Source organism: Jaculus jaculus, chromosome 3, assembly GCF_020740685.1.
Source record: "Jaculus jaculus isolate mJacJac1 chromosome 3, mJacJac1.mat.Y.cur, whole genome shotgun sequence".
In the NCBI taxonomy this organism is placed as follows: domain Eukaryota; kingdom Metazoa; phylum Chordata; class Mammalia; order Rodentia; family Dipodidae; genus Jaculus; species Jaculus jaculus.
Window position 1 is genome coordinate 73,575,588 of NC_059104.1, and position 23,432 is coordinate 73,599,019.

A 23,432-nucleotide genomic window follows, 5' to 3' on the forward strand; every position below is an offset into this window, starting at 1 on the left:
TAGGTTGAGCGCTGTTACTCATAGGTCATTGATTTCAATAAAGTCATTTGGATTGACCTTAGAACAAGGGGCACAAATGGTCTGAGCCTGTTAGAAGGGCAGTGCTGGACCCTTACCCGTCATTGGATTGGCCTCCTCTCGGCGAGGTCGTCCTGTCTTAGGCGGGTCGAGACTTAGCCACCCGTTCCGTCGCTGACTTACCAGACCACTCACTTTGTGGAAATGTAACGCATTTTGTTCTCAACAAGACCGTCAATGCCACATAAGGATCCTGGAGGAAATATGTTTGGTAGCCAATTAGTATGAGGGGTCGTGGAGACCTGAGTTATTATTCGGAGGGGCAGGACCAAAATTTCCACCCCAGGGTGGGTTTTTGCAGGGAGGTAGAGTCTAAGGGTCGAGATGGGGGGTTGTCTTGTTCTTTTGGCAGGTCAGCGGCAGATGTTTCTTCTGTGGCGAGGCGAGGTAGTGGACTTCCACCGGCTTGATTGCAGAATCTACCTTACTCTTAATGAAACTGGTTAGTCACCTGAAGGCCCAGGGGCCAAAGGAGATAAGCAAAAGGAATCCAACAAAAGGGCCTAAAAGACTGGGAAGCAAAGTAGTTAGCCAGGGAGATGTGGAAAACCAATTTTTATACCAAGATTCTTGTTGTTCTCGAGTCCTTTTTCTATCCTCTAGATTTCTTTCAACTTTATCAAGGCTATTTTGTATTAGCCCAGTCTTATCTAAGTAAAACAACATTCTTTTTTGAGGGCTACACAGAGTCCCTGTGGTGGTTTGATTCAGGTGTCCCCCATAAATGTAGGTGTTCTGAATGCTAGGTTCCCAGCTGATGGATATTTGGGAATTAATGCTTCCTGGAGGGAGTGTATTGTTGGGGGTGGGCTTATGGGTATTAAAGCCAGTTTCCCCTTGCCAGTGTTTGGCACACCCTCCTGTTGCTGTGTCCCACCTTATGTTGGCCAGGGGGTGATGTCCACCCTCTGCTCATGCCATCATTTTCCCCTGCCATCGTGGAGCTTCCCCTCGAGCCTGTAAGCCAAAATAAATCTCTTTTTCTCAGAAGCAGCTCTTTGTTGGGTGATTTCTACCAGCAATGTGAACTGGACTGCAACAGTAAAGTGGTACCAAGGAGTGGGATTGCTGCTAGACACCTGACTATGTGGCTTCAGCCTTTTGTAGCTGATTTTCAAGAGGAAAGTGGAAGGAGTTGAAACCTTGGCCTAAGAGATGCCTTGCAGTGCTGTAAGTACAGCCTGATGGACTATTCTGGTCTGAGCTGCAAGACCTGAAGGCAGTAAGAACTATGGACTGTGAGGTTTGGCTTATGAGGGTGAGAAAGAGCTTTGCTTGGACGGGGCTAGCAGTTTGTGTGAGAAGCTTGCTCTTATGCCCATGTCCTGAGAAGTTGTGCAGGGTTGCTTTGCATAGAAATGAACTGGTGTGTGCAGAGGGATATGGCACAGAAAGAAAAATCTTTGGGTGAACTGCTGCCAATTCAGCTGCAACTGAGAGATTACAACCTTTGAGACTGGGCTAGCTGACCTGCGCTGGGGCAACAAAAAGAATGTCAACTCTTTTGAAGGACCCTGAGTGCTCAATGAGTGTCCTGTTCTTCAAAGTCTGCTTTATTCCCCCCTGGATTAACAAATTGGTACCTACCTGGTATCGTGGAGTATAAGAAATGCTGGAAAGAGGGTCATTGAGTTTGCAACACGGTCTTGTGTTTTGGAAATGGCCATGGGCAGTGTGAAGCAGGTTTGCTGGTTGCCTGCATAGAGACCCCATGGGGCCATGAGGATGAACCGTGGCTTGCAGTGGAGACCCAGTGGAGATGCCGGGACCATGAGATGGCTGCCGAGGAGCTGCTGGCCCCGGTGAAGTTTCCCAGGACTGTGAGTAGCCTAGCAGGAGGGGCGGAATTGGAATGCCAGAGACATGTTGCTGGTTAGAATTATCGGACTTGAAGATTTGTCACTGGCTAGAGTTGCTGGTCTTGAAGCTACAAAGTTTGATGTTTGCCCTGCTTGTTTTAAATCTTGTATTGGTTGAATGTTTCTTTGCTATGCCCAATGCCATCTATTACAGTGTGAATATTTGTTCTGTGCCATTATGGGTTTTTTGAGGTTATATTTTGGTATTATGGCTCAATTAAAAGATCTTAAACTATGGGGATGTATGAACATCATTGAGATTGATAAAAACTATGGGGACTTTTAAAGTCAGACTGAATGCATTTTATTTTACATCATGTATGGATATCAGTTTATGGGGGCCAGGGGCGGAATGTGGTGGTTTGATTCAGGTGTCCCCCATAAACTTAGGTGTTCTGAATGCTAGGTTCCCAGCTGATGGATATTTGGGAATTAATGCCTCCTGGAGAGAGTGTATTGTTGGGGGTGGGCTTATGGGTATTAAAGCCATTTTCCCCTTGCCAGTGTTTGGCACACCCTCCTGTTGCTGTGTCCCACCTTATGTTGGCCAGGGGGTGATGTCCACCCTCTTCTCATGCCATCATTTTCCCCTGCCATCGTGGAGCTTCCCCTTGAGCCTGTAAGCCAAAATAAATCTCTTTTTCCCAGAAGCAGCTCTTTGTTGGGTGATTTCTACCAGCAATGTGAACCGGACTGCAACAGTCCCCCTTCCTTTAAGAACACCAAATCTAGCCCTCTCCAGTTTTGAAGTACAACCTCAGAGAGTGAGGCCAAAGAATCTTTGAGATCTTGTATCCCCTCATGTATGAGGTTAAGATCTCTGTCCACTAAGGCACTGAGTTGTGAAAAATGCTTTTGGGAGGTTACTGGCGAGGCAATACCTGTCCCGGCCCCTGCAGCACTAAGTCCCAGGAGCACAGTCAGGATGAGGGCGGTTAAAGGGTCTCTTTTTGGTCTAATGGCAATGCCTTGATCTATGGTAGTTGTAAAACAATCAGAATCATGAATGAAAAATCATGGCAAAACTATAACTACAACACAAGAGTCCTTAGTCTGTAAAAAGTCCTTGTTGACAATAAAGGGAGTCAGCCCCGTGGAACAAGCAAGATAGGAGTTACTAGGGGCTTTAGTATATATAAAGGAGTCATTGATAATAGCAGTTTGTTTGCATACTGGTTCAAGAGTCAGAGGAGGGAGCATATCAGGGCCTAATAGACACAGTCCAAGGCTGGAAATGGATGCAAGAGTAATACCCCCCTCTGGGGCAGAGTGCCAGAATAATCCCTCTGCACTGTTAGTAGACACAGGAGATGTAAGGATGGCAATTCCCTCATAAAAGGGAGGTCCTAGAACTTTTAATCTGTATGGCATTTCAATCAAGCTCTATAATTTTATTTGAGGAACTTTAAATAAACTTATTTTAAGTAAACTTTATCTATGAAAACAGGAACGTATGGTATAGACAGTCTATTTCCCTTTAATTTCTCCCTCTCATGAGAAGACACTCTAACTGCTTTAGGGGACTGGGTCAAAGACATCAGATCATTTACTACTTCCTGCTGAACGGGACACGAAGTGGAGACTTGTTGCAGTTAGAGAATCTCTCCTAGAGAGGGGAACTATTTTAATGTACCCCATAGTGTAGGAAGATAATCTTGAAAGATAACTTTGGAAAGAAAGAATAAAAGTAAGGAGTTACTGAGAAGTGAACACACAGCAAACTGGTCTTTTTGTAGGTCGAGGGAATCCAGGTAGACAGGCTTGGATCATCTCAGGACCATCTGAGGATGAGCTGGCTGAGATTTTCTTTCACAACTGTTCATTAAATGGCACAGTAGTATTTAACATGGCTTGTAAAACAGATGAGATGCTAGCAGAGTTATCAGAAACATATACATAACATTTAATCTTAATAATAAAGAGCTATTTTTTTATCTTTGGTTATACATTTCTCTCTGAGTGTTTAAGACCTTGTAGATAGCCAAAAGTTAATTAAGGATTAATTTTGGAGGTCATTAATGGCTCTCCAAAGAGACTTTAGGGACACGGGAGTAGCCCCATAGCTTACTGGTGTCTTTTGCCTGTTAGGATGAGTCATGCCATGCTGGCCAAGTAGTTTTCCCATCTTTGGGAAGTCAGGAGGACTGATTGCTTCTCAAGTGTGACTCTCCTGTTTTATATTGTACACCACTTTTGTTTGGGTCTCCATATCCACCCTGCTCAGGAAGACAGGTGACTTACCAGGGGGCCAGTGTAGAAGTGTCCCATCATCTCCAGTGGCCTCATGACATGGGAGCACAGGCCAAAATATTGACACTTTTTACTCCGATGATTCCAGTTGGCTTTGGCTTCAACATAGGTGATTAACACACTTAGAAAGGAAGTTACACCAGCTTGGATGTACGTACATATAGAGCACATTTAATTACTGAAATAGACTTAACTAAAGAATGGCACAGGGCTTCTAAAATCATTTTGTCCTATCTTTAAAATTTTTGTTGTACTGTGGTAGCATAAGTCATATATATATCTGAGGTATAGAAAGTAGGCACATCTCCCATTTTAAATATCTAACATTTATAAGTATAGGCAGAACCTGTTACCAGTCTTGAAAACAGTACCAGTTGATTTACAAACTTAACTTATTTAACCTAGAAAACAAGTAAGACAGTATAAGGTCTTAGCACCTGTGTGAAAACATCTTTGATTAGTTCAGATACCTGTATGGGTACAAATTACCCAGAGAACATTGGAAACAGAACCATGGAGCTTGATTTTTTTTTTTTTTTTCATATGAGGACCATTGTTTGAGCATGAGGCTGTGCCCTAAAGTAGGGAATATGTCTTAAGGGTTAATTTTGTTATAAGCACTGGACTTAAGATGCCAAAATTGAGACAGTTACTTTACATATAACAGAGTAGAATCTTGTCTTTTCTGAGCCCAAACAGCTAGCTAAATATTAATATAACCCTTGATAAATCTTTTTGAAAGAAAAAAACATTATTTGACAACCAATGATTTTGGCTTAAACTTGATAACTATTGATTTCATGCACCACAGAAATTTTTTATTAACATAAAACAATTTTATGTTTTACCCATGACTTAAATTTGATAAAGCTCAAGCAAACTATCCCAACATACTTAAGCCTGATTTTTTTTTTTCTATCACTGCAGCCAATATCCTATTTCAGTTCCTTTCTTGTCTCCTTTTCCCATTATTTTTTCTCTCTTTTGCTTCCTTTTTTTTTCTTTTTCTCTCTCTCTTATGATAAACCTTTTCAGCTTCCTTAATTATGTCTGTCAAAGCTAGATCTTGTAAACCCTCCAGATGTTGTAATTTCTTTTTAATGTCTGGAGCGGACTGCCTTATCTATGTCATTGTTATCGCTGCCTGTTGACCCGGAGAAGTAAGGCCAAAAGGAGTATATCTCCGGGAAGCCTCCATCAAGCATTCTAAAAAAATAGAGGGAGGTTACCTTAGCCAGATTCGCAGGGGGGGGAGCAGCCCCCCTGAGACCTGCCATCAGAGCCTGGCGATAGACTGTCAGTTGCTCCCTACCTTCTGCTGAGTTGTAATTCCATTCAGGTTGGGTGAGAGGGAATCCCACATCAATCTCATTTGGGAGCTAGGTAGGCTGCTCATTTGGGCCTGAGACATGCTAGGGTCAGGGGGAGGACCAAAGGCTCATACGGTGGAATCAGGTCCTTCAGTTTCTAGTCCCTGCAGTGGGCCCATCTCCTCCTCCCTCAGCCAAAGCTGGAGCGGGGAGAGCAGGGGGCTAAGGTGGGGGAGATGGAATCGGGGCAGAGGGCCACTCAGGAGGGTTTTCTATTTCAGGATATATTTTGGGCTGAGCCGAGGGTTCTGTGGCCATTCGGCTTGGTTTTCTCGTGGCTTGTTGGGCCACTGCCAGGACTCGGGAGCCTGACCATGGCAGGGGTGGATCCAGGGCTTGACCCATGCCGGGGGATCCATCACTAGGCTCTCCCAGACCAGGATGTATGGCTGTTGATCTGGGTGAGAATGGGTCCATTCTGAAAAACAATATTCTTAAGAGCAGAAATAATGGTTAGATCAAATGCTCCCTCTGGCAGCCACTCAAAGGAGCATAAAGTCTGTTATTTGCCTTTTTTAATTTTTACAGATAAGTCATGAGCCTTACTTCTAACTTCAGAGAAATGAGATACCGTCAGAGTCAGGGGGGTCATCACAGTCTGTACCATAATTAGAAACAAGAGTCCACAAACAAACACAAAAATAGATACTGACAAAAAGAAACCAAAAACCGTGACACCTCCGATGCGTCCAGAACAGAAAACCAAATGCAGTTTCAGATGGAAGATGCCTCTGTGGTTTCTCCTGAAGGAGAAATACACAATCTTCCTTTACCAGATAGGAGACTGTCAGCCACCCTGACTCTCCTCAGATCCTGGGGTGTCCCCCAGGATTGCAGCCTGTGGTCCTGCCAATCACCATTGTTAGGTCCTCACGGTCCTGAACAACAGCTGCCCAAACTGAAATTAAAACAGATCAGAGCAACAGAAATCACAGAAATCACTCAAACACTCAGACAAGCAGCGCTGCAGACATTTACATTGTTTACCTCCCAGGGGGTCTCTGGAGTCCGGGGTAGACATGCAAATCCCTGGACGAGTCCTCAATTGAAAGACCCCCAGAGGGAGACCTTCACTCAAGTCTCGAGATAGCATGCACCCAAAGACACACAGGAGACCCAACTTGCTGCAAAAGCATGAGGCTTTATTCAGGAAACCAGAGCTCTGGGGTCAACACATATCTCACGCAGGAGACAGAGGTGTCAACTCTTTGCCATTTCTTGGGATGAATGTTAGGTCCATCAATCATAAACCATGGACATGTCTTATCAACAAAAATAAAAAACTGTATAAGGTCCTTTTTCTTTACCCGTATTCCTCGCTCTCTGAGAGAGGCTTTTAAATCCTTTATGAAAGAAGCCTCTTTAGACAATGAATGGCCCATCTTGATGGGACGGAATGAAGAGGGAAAACTTACCAGGTCTTGCCGTCTTCTTGGGCGGAGAAGCGGTGACCATTCAGGAACACTCCGGAGCTCGTGTGCTGGGGGCTCTCCGTCCAGCAGGGGTCCGTGCCTCGAGCTGCCACGTTGGGCGCCACTTGTCCCGCCCCGTGGGACCTCGTTATTCGTGGGGGCGAGGGGGACCCTAACCTGAAATAAGATGGGCGAGAGAGAGGAAGAGACTCAAGCAAATGTACACTTGTCAAGAGTCCAATTTTATTGAGCTACAGCGGCCTTTTTAAGGGTTAGGGTTAGGGTCTTGGGTGGGGGGGGGCTGGAGGAGGCAGGTGGTGGAAAGTTACAGAATCTTCTTGGCCTTTGGCCTAGGACAGTGTGCAGTTATTCCAAGAATTCACGGTATAGTTCTCACGTCTCTGCAGTCGCCAGGCAGGATGTTAATTAGTTAGGTGTGGCGGGGTGAGGGGATGGAATCAGTTAGGTGTGGCAGGGTGGGGGGATGAGGAAAGGTCGGAAGTTGCTCAGGGAAGAAGTTATCTCAGGGCAGAGGTTATCTCAGGGCAAAGATCTGTTCAGGGCTCATCGCCTCATCTCCAACAAACTTTGAAATACCTGTTAGTTTTCATCTGGAAAAGTTCTTAACACACATTCTCGTAATCATTCTTTGAATACACTGTTAGGTTATTTAGGGAAAAGTTCTTTGTGGACACTCAGTTATACAGCAGTGAATTCTCTGTTATTTCCACATGGCAAATGTTCTTTTTACACACTCTGCTTATAGTACTCTTAATTCTCTCTTAGTTTTCAATGGGAAATATTCTCAGCACACATTCAGGTAATCAATCCTTGAATACTCAGTTAGGTTACAAAGGGAAACGTTCTTTGTGGACACTCAGCTTATACAACAGTGAATTCTGTGTTATCTCCACATGGGAAATGTTCTTTTTATACGCTCACCTTATAGAACGTTACATTCCCTGTCAGATATTAGTAGGAAATGTTCTTAGCACACACTCAGATAATGCTTCTTTGAATTCACTGTTAGGTTACAAAGGGAAACGTTCTTTGTGGACATTCAGCTTATACAACAGTGAATTTTCTGTTAGTTCCATATGGGAAATATTCTATTTAGACACTCTTCTTATATAACCTGTAATTCCCTGTTTTTTTTTTTCAAATGTAAATGTTCCTAATACACATCCAGGTTATGGTTCTTTGAATTCAATGTTAAGTTACAAAGGGAAATGTTCTGTGTGGAAAATCAGCTTATACAACAGTGAATTCTCTATTATCTCTACTTGGGAAATGTTCTTTTTAGACACTCAGCTTATAGAACCTTGAATTCCCTGTTAAATTTCTATGGGAAATGTTCTCAGCACACCTTTAGGTAATGGTTCTTTGAATTCACACTTAGGTTACAAAGGGAAACATTCTTTGTGGAAACTCGGCTGATACAACACTGAATTCTCTCTTATTTCGACTTGGGCAATGTTCAGGTAATGGTTCTTTGAATTCACACTTAGGTTACAAAGGGAAACATTCTTTGTGGAAACTCGGCTGATACAACACTGAATTCTCTCTTATTTCGACTTGGGGAATATTCAGGTAATGGTTCTTTGAATTCACTGTTAGGTTTCAAAGGGAAATGTTCTTTGTGATACTCAGTTTATACAACAGTGAACTCTCTGTTATCTCCACATAGGAAATGTTCTTTATAGACACTCAGTTTATACAAAAGTGAATTCTCTGTCAATTCCAAACTGGAAATGTTCTCTTTAGACACTCAGCTTATAGCACTTTGAATTCCCTGTTAGTTTTAAACAGGAAATGTTCTTAGCACACATTGAGGTAATGGTTCTTTTAATTCCCTGTTAGATTTGAAAGGGAAACCTTCTTTCTGGACGCTCAGATTATACAACCGGGATTATACTGTTAGATGCACATGAAAAATGTTCTCTTTAGATACTCATCTTATAGAACTTTGAATTACCTGTTAGTTTTCAATGGGATATGTTCTTATCACCTATTCAGGTAATGGTTGTTTGAATTCACTCTCAGGTTACAAAGGGAAACATTTTTTGTGAACAATCAGCTTATACAAAAGTGAATTCTCAGTTAATTCCACATGACAAATGTTCTTTTTAGACACTCAGCTTATAGAACTTTGATTTCGCTGTTAGTTTTCAATGGGAAATGTTCATAGCACACATTCAGGTAATTGTTCTTTGAATTCACTGTTAGGTTACAAAGGGAAAAGTTCTTTGTGGACACTCAGCTGATACAACAGTGAATTCTCTGTTATTTCAACACGAGAAATGTTCTATTCAGACACTCAGCTTATACAACTTGGAATTCAATGTTAGATATCAGCAGGATATGTTCTTAGCACAAATTCAGGTAATGATTCTTTGAATTAACTTTTAGGATATAAAGGGAAAAGTTCTTTGTGGACACTCAGCTTATAGAACAGTGAATTCTCTCTTACTTCCATGGGGTAAATGTTCTTTTTAGACACTCAGCTTATAGAACTCTGAATTCCCCCCTTACTTTTCAATGTGAAATGTTCTTAGCACACTTTCAGGTAATGGTCCTTTGAATTCACTGTTACATTACAAAAGATACGTTCTTGGTGAACACTCAGCTTGTACAATCGTGAATTCTCTATTATATCCACACAGGATTTGTCCTTTACAGACACTCACCTCAATGAACTTTGAATTCCCTGTTAGTTTTCAATGGGAAATATATTTAGCACACATTAGGGTAATGGTACTTTGAATTCACTGTTAGGTTACAAAGGGAAATATGCTTTGTAGACATTGAGCTTATACAACAGTGAATTTTCTGCTATTTCCACATGGGAAATGTTCTTTTTACACACTCATCTTATATAACTTGGAATTCCCTGCTAGATATCAACAGGAAATGTTCTTAGCAAACACTCAGGTAATGGTTCTTTGCATTAACTCATATGTTGCAAAGGGAAACATTCTTTGTGGACACTCTACTTATGCAACAGTGAAATCTCTGTTAGGTCCACATGGGAAATGTACTTTAAAGACAGTCATCTTATAGAACTATGAATTCCCTGTTTTGTTTTGTTTTTCAAAGGAAAATGTTCATAACACACATTCAGATAAGGATTCTTTGAATTCACGGTTACGATATAAAGGGAAACATTCTTTTTGCACTCTCAGCTTATACAACAGTGAATTCTCTGTTATTTCCACATGGGAAATGTCGTTTTTAGATACTCATCTTATAGAGCTTTGAATTCCGTTAGATATCAACAGGAAATGTTCTTAGTACACATCAAGGTAATGGTTCTTTCAATTCACTGTTAGGTCACAAAGGTAAACGTTCCTTTGGAATATTCAGCTTACACAACTGTGAATTTTCTCTTATTTCCACACTTGAAATATTTTTCTCCAGACACTGAGCGTATAGAACTTTGAATTCCCTGTTAGTTTTCAATGGGAAATGTTCTTAGCACACATTCAGGAAATTGTTCTTCGAATTCACGGTTAGGTTACAAAGGGAAATGTTATTTGTGTACATTGAGCTTATACAACTCTGAATTCTCTGTTATTTCTGCATGGAAAATGTATTTTTGGACACTCAGCTAATAGAACTTTGAATTCTCTGCTAGTTTTCAATGGGAAATGTTGTTACCACACCTTCAGGTAATGATTCTTCAAATTCACTGTCAGGTTACAAAGGGAAACATTCTTTGTAGACATTCAGTTTATACAACAGTGAATTCTCTGTTATGTCCACACGGTAAATGTTCTCTTTAGACACTCATGTGATAGAACTTTGAATTCCTTTTTAGTTTTCAGCAGGAAATGCTCTTAACACACATGCAGTTAATGGTTCTTTTAATTCATTCTTAGGTTGCAAAGGGAAACGTTCTTTGTGGACACTCAGCTTATACAACAGTGAATACTCTGCTATTTCCACAGGGGAAATGTTCTTTTTAGACATTCAGCTTATAGATCTTTAATTTCCTCTTAGATATCAACAGGAAATGTTCTTAGCACAAATTCAGCTAATGGTCCTTTTAATTCACTTTTATGTTGCAAAGGGAAACATTCTTTGTGGACATTCAGATTATACAACAGTGAATTCTCTCTTAGTCACATGGAAAATGTTCATTTTAGACACTCAGTTTACAGATCTATGAATTCCCTGTTAGTTTTCAATGGGAAATGTTCTTAACACTCATTCAGGTAATGGTACTTTGAATTCACTATTAGGTTACAAAGGAAAATGTTCTTTGTGGACACTGAGCTTATACAACACCTAATTCTCTCTTTTTCTACACTCATTGTATATAACATTGAATTCCATGTTAGAAATTAACAGGAAATGTTCTTATCACACATTCAGCTAATGGTTCTTTGAATTCACTGTTAGGTTGCAAAAGGAAATGTGTTTTCAGGACAATCAGCTTATACCACAATAACTCTTTTTTTTTTTCCACGTAGGAAATGTTCTTTTTAGACACTCATCTTATAGAACTATGAATTCCTTGGTTTTTTTTTTTTTTCAAAGAGAAATATTCATAACACACATTCAGATAATGGTTTTTTGAATTCATGATTAGGTTACAAAGGGAAATGTTGTTTGTGGACACTAACCGTATAAAACAGTGAATTCTCTGTTATTTCCACATGGGAAATGTTCTTTTTAGACACTCAGCTTGTAGAGCTTTGAATTCCCTGTTAGATATCCACAGGAAATGTTCTTAGTACACATTCAAGTAATGGTTCTGCAAATTGACTGTTACGTTACAAAGGGAAATGTTATTTGTAGATATTCAGCTTATAAAACTATGAATTCTCTGTATTTCCACATAGAAATATTTTTTTATACACTGAAGTTATAGAATTTTGAATTTCTTGTTAGTTTTCAATGGGAAATATTCTTAGCACACATTCACATGATGATTCTTTCAATTCACTGCTGGTTACAATGAAAACATTCTGTGTGGACACTTAGCTTATAGAACATAGGATTCTCTGTTATTTCACAGGGGAAATGTTCTTTTTAGACAGTCAGTTTATACAACTTTGAATTCCCTGTTTTTTGTTTTTTATTTTTTGTTTTTGTTTTTTTAAAGCGAAATGTCCTTAACACACATTCAGGTAATGGTTCTATTGGTTCACTGTTAGGTTACAAAGGGAAACGTTCTTTGCGAACACTCAGCATATACAACTGTGAATTCTTTTAGTTCCACACAGGAAATGTTCTTTTTAGACAAACAGCTTATATAACTTTGAATTCAATGCTAGTTTTCAACTAGAAATATTGTGAGCATACATTCAGGTAATGGTTTTTGAATTCACTGTTAGGTTACAAAGGGAAATGTTCTTTGTGGACACTCAGCTTATGCACCAGTGAATTCTCTCTTAATTCCCCACGCAAAATGTTCTTTTTAAACACTCATCTTATAGAACTTTGAATTCCCTGCTAGTTTTCAATGGGAAATGTTGTTAGCATGCATTCAGGTAATGGTTCTTTGAATTCACTGTTCGGTTACAAATGGAAATGTTCTTTGTGGACACTCAGCTTATACACCAGTGAATTCTCACTTATTTCCCCCCGATTGGAAATGTTCTTTTTAGACACTTGTCTGATAGAACTTCGAATTCTCTGTTTTTTTTTTTTTTAAGGCAATGTCTTTAACTCACATTCAGATAATGGTTCATTCAATTTTCTTTTAGGTTACAAAGGAAAACTTTCTTTGTGGACAATCACCTTATACAAAAGTGAATTCACTGTTATTTCCACATGGGAAATGTTCTTTTTAGACACTCAGGTTATACAACTTTGAATTCCATGTTAGATATTAACAGGAAATGTTCTTAGCACACATTCAGGTGATGGTTCTTTCAATTCACTGTTATGTTACAAAGGGAACCTTTCTTTGTGGACACTAAGCGTATAAAACAGTGAATTCTCTGTAATTTCCACAGGAGAAATGTTCTTTTTAGACATTCAGCTTATAAAATTTTAATTTCCTGTTAGATATCAACAGGAAATGTTCTTAGCACCCCTTCAGCTAATGGTCCTTTTAATTAACTGTTATGTTGCAAAGGTAAACACTCTTTGTGGAAAATCAGCTTATACAACAGTGAATTCTCAGTTATGTCCACACAGGAAGTGTTCTTTTTAGACACTTATCTTATAGAACTTTGAATTCCCTGTTAGATATCAACAGGAAATGATCAAACACACAGTCAACTTTTGGTTCTTTGAATTCAATGTTAGGATACAAAGAGAAACTCTCTTTGTGGACGCTCACCTTATACAACAGTGAATTCTATCATATTTCCACATGGGAAATGTTCTTTTTAGACTCTCAGCTTATAGTACTTTGAATTCCCTGTTAGTTGAGAATGGGAAATGTTATCATACCTTCAGGTAATGGTTCTTTTAATTCTCTGTTAGTTTGCAAAGGGAAAAAAAGTTCTGTGCGGACATTTAGCATACCCAGTGAATTCTCATATTTCCACACAGGAAATGTTCCTTTTGGGCACTCAGCTTATAGAACTTTGAAGGCCCTGTTAGTTTTCAATGGGATATGGTTACAAAGGGAAACTTTCTATGTGGACACTCAGCTTACACAAAAGTTAGTTCACTGTTTGTTCCACATTGGAAATGTTCTTTTTAGACCCTCATCTTGTAGAAGTTTGAATTCCATGTTAGTTGTCAAAAGGAAATGTTCATAACACTCACTCAGCTAATGGTTCTTTGAATTCACTGTTAGTTTTCAAAAGGAAATGTTCTTAACACACATTCAGCTAATAATTTTGTAGAATTCACTGTTACTTTACAATGGGAAACGTTGTTTGTACACACTCATCTTTTTAAAAAAAAAAAATTTATTTATTTATTTGAGAGCGACAGACAGAGAGAAAGACAGATAGAGGGATAGAGAGAGAATGGGCATTCCAGGGATTCCAGCCTCTGCAAAGGAACTCCAGACACATGTGCCCCCTTGTGCATCTGGCTAACATGGAACCTGGGGAACCTAGCTTCAAACCGGGATCCTTAGGCTTCACAGGCAAGCACTTAACCACTAAGCCATCTATCCAGCCCAAGACACTCATCTTATACAACATTAAATTCCCTGTTAGTTTTCAACAGGAAATGTTCTTAACACACATGGAGCTAATGGTTCATTGAACTCACTGTTAGGTTACAAAGGGAAACTTTCTATGGGGACACTCAGCTGTCACAAAAGTGACTTTTCTGTTCGTTCCATTCAGAAAATGTTCTTTTTAGACCCTCATCTTGTAGAACTTTGAATTCCATGTTAGTTTTCAAAAGGAAACATTCTTAACACACATTCAAATGATGCATCTTTGAATTCACTGTTAGGTTTCAAAGGGAAACATTTCTGTGGACTCTCAGGTGACACAAAATGAGTCTCTGTTCATTCCACACTGGAAATGTTCCTTTTTTGACCCTCATCTTGTAGAACTTTGAGTTCCATGTTAGTTTTCAAAAGGAAATGTTCTTGACACACATTCAGCTATTGGTTCTTTGAATTCACTGTTACTTTACAATGGGAAACGTTGTTTGTAAACATTCACCTTATAAAACCATGAATTCTCTGCCAGTACCACATGGGAAATGTTCTTTTTAGAAACTAAGCTTAAGGAAAGTTAACCTCACTGTTAGTTTTTAACAGGAAACGTTTTTAATGCACTATCAGTTTACAGTTGTGTGAATTCTCTGTTACCTTACAATGGAAAACATTCTTTGTGGACACTCAGCTTATACAAGAGAAAATTCTCTGTTAGTTCTGAATGAGAAATGTACTTTTTAGACACTCATCTTATACAACTTTGAAATCCCTGTTCGTTTTCAATGCTAAATATTCTTAACACACATGCAGCTAATGGTTCTTTCAATTCACTGTAGATTACAAAGGGAAACTTTCTATGTGGACACTCAGCTTATACAAATTGAGTTCTCTGTTAGTTCTACATGGGAAATGTTCTTTTTAGAATCTCATCTTGTAGAACTTTGAATTCCATGTTAGTATCCAAATGGAAATATTCTTAACACACATGCAGCTAATGGTTCTTATAATTCACTGTTAGGTTGCAATGGGAAACATTGTACACACTCACCTTATGAAACCGTGAATTCTCTTTTAGTACCTCATGGGAAATGTTCTTTTTAGAAACTCAGCTTAAGGAAAGTTAACGTCACTGTTACTTGTTAACAGGAAATGTTCTTTTTTTATTAATTTTTAAATTTTTATTGACATTTTCCATGATTATAAAAAAAAATCCCATGGTAATTCCCTTCCACCCTACCCCAACACTTTCCCTTTAAAATTACATTCTCCATCATATTACCTCCACATTATAATCATTGTACTTACATATATACAATATCAACCTATTAAGTATCCTCTTCCCCTCCTTTCTCTTCCCTTTATGTCTTCTTTTTAACTTACTGGCCTATGCTACCAAGTATCTTCCTTCTCATGCAGAAGCCCCATTATCTGTAGCTAGGATCCACATATGAGAGAGAACATGTGGGAAATGTTTCAGCACACATTCATGTAATGGTTTTTTGAATTCACTGTTAGGTTATAAAGGGAAACATTCTTTGTGGACATCCAGCCTATACATCAGTGAATTCTCTGTTATTTCCACAGAAGAAATATTCTTTTTCGACATTCAGCTTATAGAACTTTGGATTCCATGTTTTCGTTTATCAAAGGGTTATGTTCTGAACGTGCATTCTGTTCATGATTCTTTGAATTCAGTATTAGGTTACACAGTGAGACATACTTTGTGGACACACAGCTTATACAATAGTGAATTCTCTGTTATTTCCACAGAGGAAATGTTCATTTTAGACACTCAGATTATAGAATGATGAATTCCCAGTTTTGTTTTGTTTTTTTTTTTCCCAAAAAGGGAAATGCTCTAAACACACATTCAGGTAATGGTTCTTTGAATTCAGTGTTAGGTTGTGGACAATCAGTTTATACAACAGTGAATTCTCTGTTATTTCCACATGGGTAATGTTCTTTTTAGACACTTAGCTAATAGAACTTTGAATTCACTGTTACATAACAACAGGAAATGTTCTTAGCACACATTCATGTAACGGTTCTTTGAATTCACTATTAGATTATAAAGCAAAACATTCTTTGTGGACACTCAGCTTATACAACAGTGAATTCCCTGTTATTTCCACAGGAAAAATGTTCTTTTTGAAAACTCAGGTTATAGAACTTTGGGTTCTATGTTAGATATCTAAAGGAAATGTTCTTAGCACACATTCATGTACTGGTTCTTTGAATTCATTGTTAGGTTACAAAGGGAAACATTCTTTGTGGACACTCAGCTTATACAACAGTGAATTCTCTGTTATTGCCACACAGGAAATGTTCTGTTTAGAAACTAAGCTTTTAGAACTTTGAATTCCATGTTAGTTTTCAATTGGGAAAGCTCTTAGCACACATTCAGGTAATGGTTCTTTTAAGTCACTGTTAAGTTACAAAGGGAAATGTTCTATGTGGATACTCAGCTTATACAACCGTGAATTCTCTGTTATACACACACGGGAAATGTTCTTTGTAGACACTCAGGTCATAGAACTTTGAATTTCCTGTTAGATATAAACAAAATGCTCTTAGCACACATTCTTGTAATGTTACTTTGAATTCACTGTTACAATACAACGGGAAATGTTCTTTGAGGACACTCAGCTTATACAACAGTGAATTCTCTCTGATTTCCAAATGGGAAATATACTTTTTAGACACTCAGCTTATATAACATTGAATTCCCTGTTAGTTTTCAACAGGAAATGTTCTTAGCACACATTCAGGTAATGCTTCTTTGAATTCAGTGTTAGGTTACAAAGGGAAACGTTATTTGTGGACACTCAGCTTTTACAACCGTAAATTCTCTGTTATACACACAATGTCCTTTTTAGACACTCAGCTTATAAAACTTTGAATTCCCTATTACGTTTCAAAGGGAAATGATTTTAGCACACATTCAGGTAATTTTTCTTTGAATTCACTGTTAGGTTACAAAGAGAAACGTTCTTTGTGGACACTCAGCTTATACAACAGTGAATTCTGTCTTATTCCCACACAGGAAATGTTCCTTTTAGACACTCATCTTAAACAACTTTGAATTCTCTGTTAGATATCAATAGGTAATGTTTGTAGCACACATTCAGCTAATGGTTCTTTGAGTTCAATGTTAGGTTACAAAGGGAAACCTTCTTTGTGGACACTCAGCTTATCCAACAGTGAATTCTCTCTGATATCCACACGGGAAATGTTCTTTTTAGACACCTTATCAAACCTTGAATTCCCGGTTATTTTTAAAGGGGAAATGTTCTTAGCAGACATTCAACTAAATGGTTCTTTGTATTCAATGGTGAGTTACAAAGGGAAACATTCATTGTGGACACTCGGTATAACCAACAGTGAATTCTCTGTTAGTTCCACACAGGAAATGTTCATTTTGGACATTCAGCTTATAAAACTTTGAATTCCCTGTTAGTTTTCAATTGGAAATGTTCATAGCACTCTTTCAGGTAATGGTTCTTTGAATTCAAGGTTAGGTTGCAAAGGGACAAGTTATTTGTGAACAATAAGCTCATACTACAGTGAATTCTCTGTTACTTACCCACGGGAACTGTACTTTTTAGGCACTCATCTTATAGAGATTTGAATTCCCTGTTTTTTTCCAAAGGGAAATGTTCTTAATACACATTCAGGTAATGGTTCTTTGAATTCAAAGTTAGGTTACAAAGGGAAACGTTCTTTGTGTACATTCAGTTTATACAACAGTGAATTCTCTGTTATTTCCACACAGAAAATGTTCTTTTTAGACATTCAGCTTATAGAACTTTGAATTTTCTGTTAGATATCAACAGGAAATGTTCTTAGCACACATTCAGCTAATGTTTCCTTGAATTCACTGTTAGGTTACAAAGGGAAATGTACTTTGTGGACATTCAGCCTATACAACAGTGAATTCTCTCTTATTACCACATGGGAAATGTTCCTTTTAGACACTCAGCTTTTAGAGCTTTGAATTCCCTGTTAGATATCAACAGGAAATGTTCTTAGAACACATTCAGGTAATGGTTCTTTGAATTCTTTGTTAGGTTCCAACGTGAAACTTTCTTTCTGCACACTCATCTTGTAAATACATGAATTCTCTGTTATATTCACAAGGGAAATGTCCTTTTTAGACACTCAGCTTATAGAGCCTTGAATTCACTGTAGTTTGCAACTGCAAATGTTCTTAGCATACATTCAGGTAATGGTTCTTTCAATTCCCTGTTAGTTTACAAAGTGAAAGGTTCTTTGTGGACAATCAGCTTACAGGAGAGTGAATTCTCTGCAATTCCAGATGGGAAATATTCTGTTTAAACACTCATCCTTTGCAACTTTGAATTCCCTGTGTCGTTTTATTTTTTCAAAGGGAAATGTTCTTAGCACACATTCAGGTAATGCTTCTTTGAATTCACTGTTAGGTTACAAAGTAAAGACTTTTGGTGAGCACTCAGCTTTTACAGGGGCCCCAATGTTCCCTGAATTCTCACCCAGTAATGCACCAAAGCTGCCTGCCTTAGATCTTTAAAGGGGACTAAGGTACCAAGCCCTGAAGCTTCCCAAACTCTGGCTGGGAACACTGGGACCTGCAAACAGTCTGCGCTCTCCTGCCTCAGGGGAATGGGGGATGGGTGGCGACGGACAGGTAGGGGATGGCACCTGAGCTGGTACTAGTGACTCAGTGTGGGCTTGTGTGGCCCTTGCTGTGGGACTGGGTCCACAGCACTTGCAATTGTAGTGCAGAGCAGCTGATGCAGACACGGGATTGGGACACAGCAGAGGCTGGCCGGTGGTCAAGAGAGCAGAGCACAGTAGCATGGGGTCTGGCAGCCGCCTAATCATGGCAGAAGTGGCCCCCGTGGGTGTGCAAATTGAGCACAGCATGGCGAGCCAGTCTACAAGATCAGAGCACAATGGTGGAGGTCCCCGCGTCAGTGCAGTGGGCTGGCGGGCACATGATGGGCTGGCGGGTGCACAATCAGAAAAGATGCTTGAGGCGTGGGGTGTGGCAGCTGTTTGGGGGATGTAGACTACCCACCTGAGGGGGGATCCGTGTTTCCCTGTTTTTTCCCCACTCTGTGCCCTCCCACTGGCAAGAAGACCCTGATAACCCCTGATTTATTGCCTTTCTTACCCGGTATCTGCAGCACAGCTAGGTGGTCACCATCTTGGCTGGAAGTCTGGAAATATTCTTTTTTGATACTCAGCTTATAGAACCTTTAATTCCTGGGTTTTTTTTTTTTTTTTTTTTGAAATGGAAAGGTTCTTAACACACATTCAGTAATGGTTATTTGAATTCACTGTTAGGTTACAAAGAAAATTTTCTTCGTGAACACTCAGCTTATACAACCGTGAATTCTCTGTTATATCCACATGGGAAATGTTCTTTTTAGACACTCACCTTATAGAACTTTGAATTCCCTGTTATTTTTCCACAGGAAATATCTTAGCACACATTAGGTTAAAGGTTCTTTGAGTTCACTTTTAGGTTATAAGGGGAAACTTTCTTGGTAGACATTCAGCTTATACAACAGTGAATTCTCTGTTATTTCCACACAGGAAATGTTCTTTGCAGACACTCATCTAATAAAAGGTTGAATTCCCTGTTAGATATCAACAGGAAATATTCTTAGCACACACAAAGGTAGTGACTGTTTGAATTCAATGTTAGGTTACAAAGGGAAACATTCTTTCTGGACACTCAACTTATCCAACAGTGAATTCTCAGTTATTTCCACATAGGAAATGTTCTTGTTTGATACTCAGCTTATAGAACTTTGAATTCCCTGTTATTATTCAATGGGAAATCTTCTTAACACACATTCAGGTAATGGTTCTTTGAAGTCTCTGTTAGGCTATAAAGGGAAACGTTCTTTGTGGACACTCAGCTTATCCAACAGTGATTTCCCTGTTATTTCCACACAGGGAGTGTTCTTTTTAGACAATCAGCATACAGAACTTTGAATTCCCTGTTAGTTTTCAACAGGAAATGTTCTTAGCACACATTCAGATAATGGTTCTTTGAATTCACTGTTAGGTTACATAGGGAAACGTTCTTTGTGAACACTCAGCTTATAAAACAGGAATTCTATGTTAGGTCCACATGGGAAATGTTCTCTGTAGTCACTCATCCTATAGAACTTTGAATTCCCTGGTCCTTTTTCCAAAGGGAAATATTCTTAACACACATTCCAGTAATGGTTCTTTGAAGTCACTATTAGGTTAAAAAGGGAAACATTCTTTGTGGACATGCAGCTTATACAACAGTAAATTCTCTGTTAGTTCCACATGGGAAATATTCTTTTTAGATACTCAGCTTATAGAACCTTTAATTCCCTGTTGTTGTTGGTTTTTTTGTTATTGTTTGTTTGTTGTTTTTCAAATGGAAAGGTTCTTAACACACATTCAGGTAATGGTTATTTGAATTCACTGTTAAGTAACACAGGAAACGTTCTTGGTGAACACTCAGCTTATACATCGATCCACATGGGAAATGATCTTTTTAGACATTTACTTTATAGAACTTTGAATTCCCTGTTAGTTTTCTTCGGGAAATATTCTTAGCACACATTAGGGTAAAGGTTTTTTGAGTTCACTTTTAGGTTATAAGGGGAAACTTTCTTGGTAGACATTCAGCTTATAATTGTTATTTCCACATGGGAAATGTTCTTTGTAGACACTCATCTTATAAAAGGTTGAATTCCCTGTTAGATATCAACAGGAAATGTTCTTAGCACACTCAAAGGTAATGGTTGTTTGAATTCAATGTTAGGTTACAAAGGGAAACATTCTTTCTGGACACTCAACTTATACAACAGTGAATTCTCCTTTAGTTTCACACAGAAAACATTCTTTTTAGACACTCATCTTATAGAATGTTAAATTCCTTGTTTTTTTTTTTTTTTTTTTTCCCCAAAGGGAAATATTCTTACCACACATTCAGGTAATGGTTCTTTGAAGTCACTGTTAGGTTACAAATGGAAATGTTCTTTGTGGACACTCAGCTTATCCAACAGTGAATTCTCTGTTGTTAGCACACAGGAAATGTTCTTTTTAGACACATCTTATAGTACATTGGATTTCCTGTTTTCTTTCAATGGGAAATGTTCTTAACACACATTCAGGTAATGGTTCTTTGAATTCACTCTTAGGTTACATAAGGAAAGGTTCTTTGTGGACACTCAGCTTATACAACAGGGAATTCTCTGTTATATCCACACCTGAAATGTTCTTCTTAGACACTAACCTTATAGAACTTTGAAAACTGTGGTTTTTTTTTTTTATATGGAAATGTTCTTAACACACATTCAGGTAATGGTTCTTTGGATTCACTGTTAGGTTATGAAGGATAAGTTGTCGGTGAACACTCAGCTTATGCAGCCATGAATTCTCTGTTATATCTACACAAGAAACGTTCTTTTTAGACACTCAGCTTATAGAACTATAAACTCCCTGTTATTTTCAACAGGAAATGTTTTCAGCACACATTCAGGTAATGGCTTTTTTAATTCACTGTTAGCTTACAAACGGAAACATTCCTTGTGGAGAATCAGCTTATACAACAGTGAGTTCTGCATTAGTTCCATAAGGTAAGTGTTAGGAGCAAGTGGGGCACCCAGCAGGGGGCGGGGGGGCCGCAGGGCATGCCAGGGCACCAGGCGATCAGGGCGGGGTGTGTGGGAGGCTGTGGGCCGCAAGAGGAGTGGGGGTGGGGCCTCGGGGGGGGGCACGCCGGTCGGTTGGGGGTGGGGAGGGGTGCGTGGTGGGCGCTGGGGGGGTGTGTGTGGGAGCATGCGGGAGGTGCAGGACATGTGGGATGCCGCGGTGCGCGCGGGGGTGGGGTGCGTGGGGCTTGGAGTCCATGGGGGTTGTGGGGGGTGCAGGGGGTACGGGAGGGGTGCAGGGGGCAAGGGGCATGCCTGGGCACTCCGGAGCGCAAGATGCTGCGGGTTGCTCAGGACGCGCGGGGCATGCAGACTGTGTGGGGATAGTGGGCGTGGGGTGCCCAGGGGGGTAGGGAATGCTGGGGGGGCATGTGGGGCTCCGTGCGCGTGGTCTGCTGGGGCGCCGGGCAGTGCCCAATGCGGTGGGTCGCGGCGGGCGGTTGTGTGGGGCATGGGTCTTGGGGGTGTGTGTTTCCCTGTTTTACCCCAATCTGTGCCCTCCCTCTTTCAAAAAGTTCCTAATTTCCCTCTAATACTTGCCTTTTTTTTTTTTCCTTGTTATCTGTAGTGCTGCTGGGTGGTCCCTGTTATTTTCAAGGGGAAATGTTCTTAGCACACATTCAGATTCCGGTAATGGCTTTTTGAATTCACTGTTAGCTTACAAAGGGAAATGTTCTTTTTGGACAATCAGCTTATACAACAGTGAGTTCTGTGTTAGTTCCATAAGGGAAATGTTGTTCTTAGACACTTATATTATAGAGCTTTGAATTTTTTTTTTTTTCCAAAGGGAAATGTTCTTAACACACATTCAAGTAATGGCTCTTTGAATTCACTGTTAGGTTACAAAGGGAAACATTCTTTTTGGACACTCAACTTATACAACAGTCAATTCTCTGTTAGATCAACATGGGAAATATTCTTTTTAGACACTCAGATTATAGAATTTTTCATTCCCTCTTTTTTTCAAATGCAAATGTTCTTAACACACATTCAGGTAATGGTACTTTAAATGCACTGTTACATTACAAAGGAAACGTTCTTTCTGGGCACTCAGATTATACAATAGTGAATTCTCTTTTAATTCCATAGGAAATGTACTTTTTGGACACTCATCTTAAAGAACATTGAATTCCATGTTTATGTTTCAAAGAGAAATGTTCTTAACCCACATTCAGCTAATGGTTCTTTGAATTCTCTGGTAGGTTACAAAGGGAAACGTTCTTTGTGGCCATTCAGCTTATACAACAGTGTTAGCTTACAAAGGGAAAGGTTCTTTGTGGACACACAGCCTATACAACATTGAATTCTCTCTTATTTCCACATGGGATATGATGTTTTCAGACACTCACCTTATAGAACTTTGAATTCCCTGTTAGTTTTCAATGGGACATATTCTTAACGCACATTCGGATAATGGTTCTTTGAATTCACTCTTAGGTTACATAGGGAAACATTCTTTCTGGGCACGCAGATTATACAACAGTGAATTCTCTTTAAATTCCACATCGGAAATGTTCTTTTTAGACACTCATCTTACAGAACTTTGAATTCCTTGTTTAGTTTGAAATAGAAATGTTCTTAACACACATTCAGGTAACAGTTCTTTCAATTCCTGTTAGATTCCAAAGGGAAAAGTTCTTTGTGGACACTTAGCTTATACAACCATGAATTCTCAGTTATATCCACATGGGAAATGTTCT

At 39.4% G+C, this 23,432-nt stretch overlaps 1 pseudogene; it reads right to left on the reverse strand.

Moving 5' to 3' along the window:
* The window catches only part of LOC123459431, a 70,671-nt pseudogene extending 51,719 nt beyond the window's left edge, over positions 1 to 18,952 (reverse strand).
* Between the last annotated feature and the right edge of the window lie 4,480 nt (positions 18,953 to 23,432).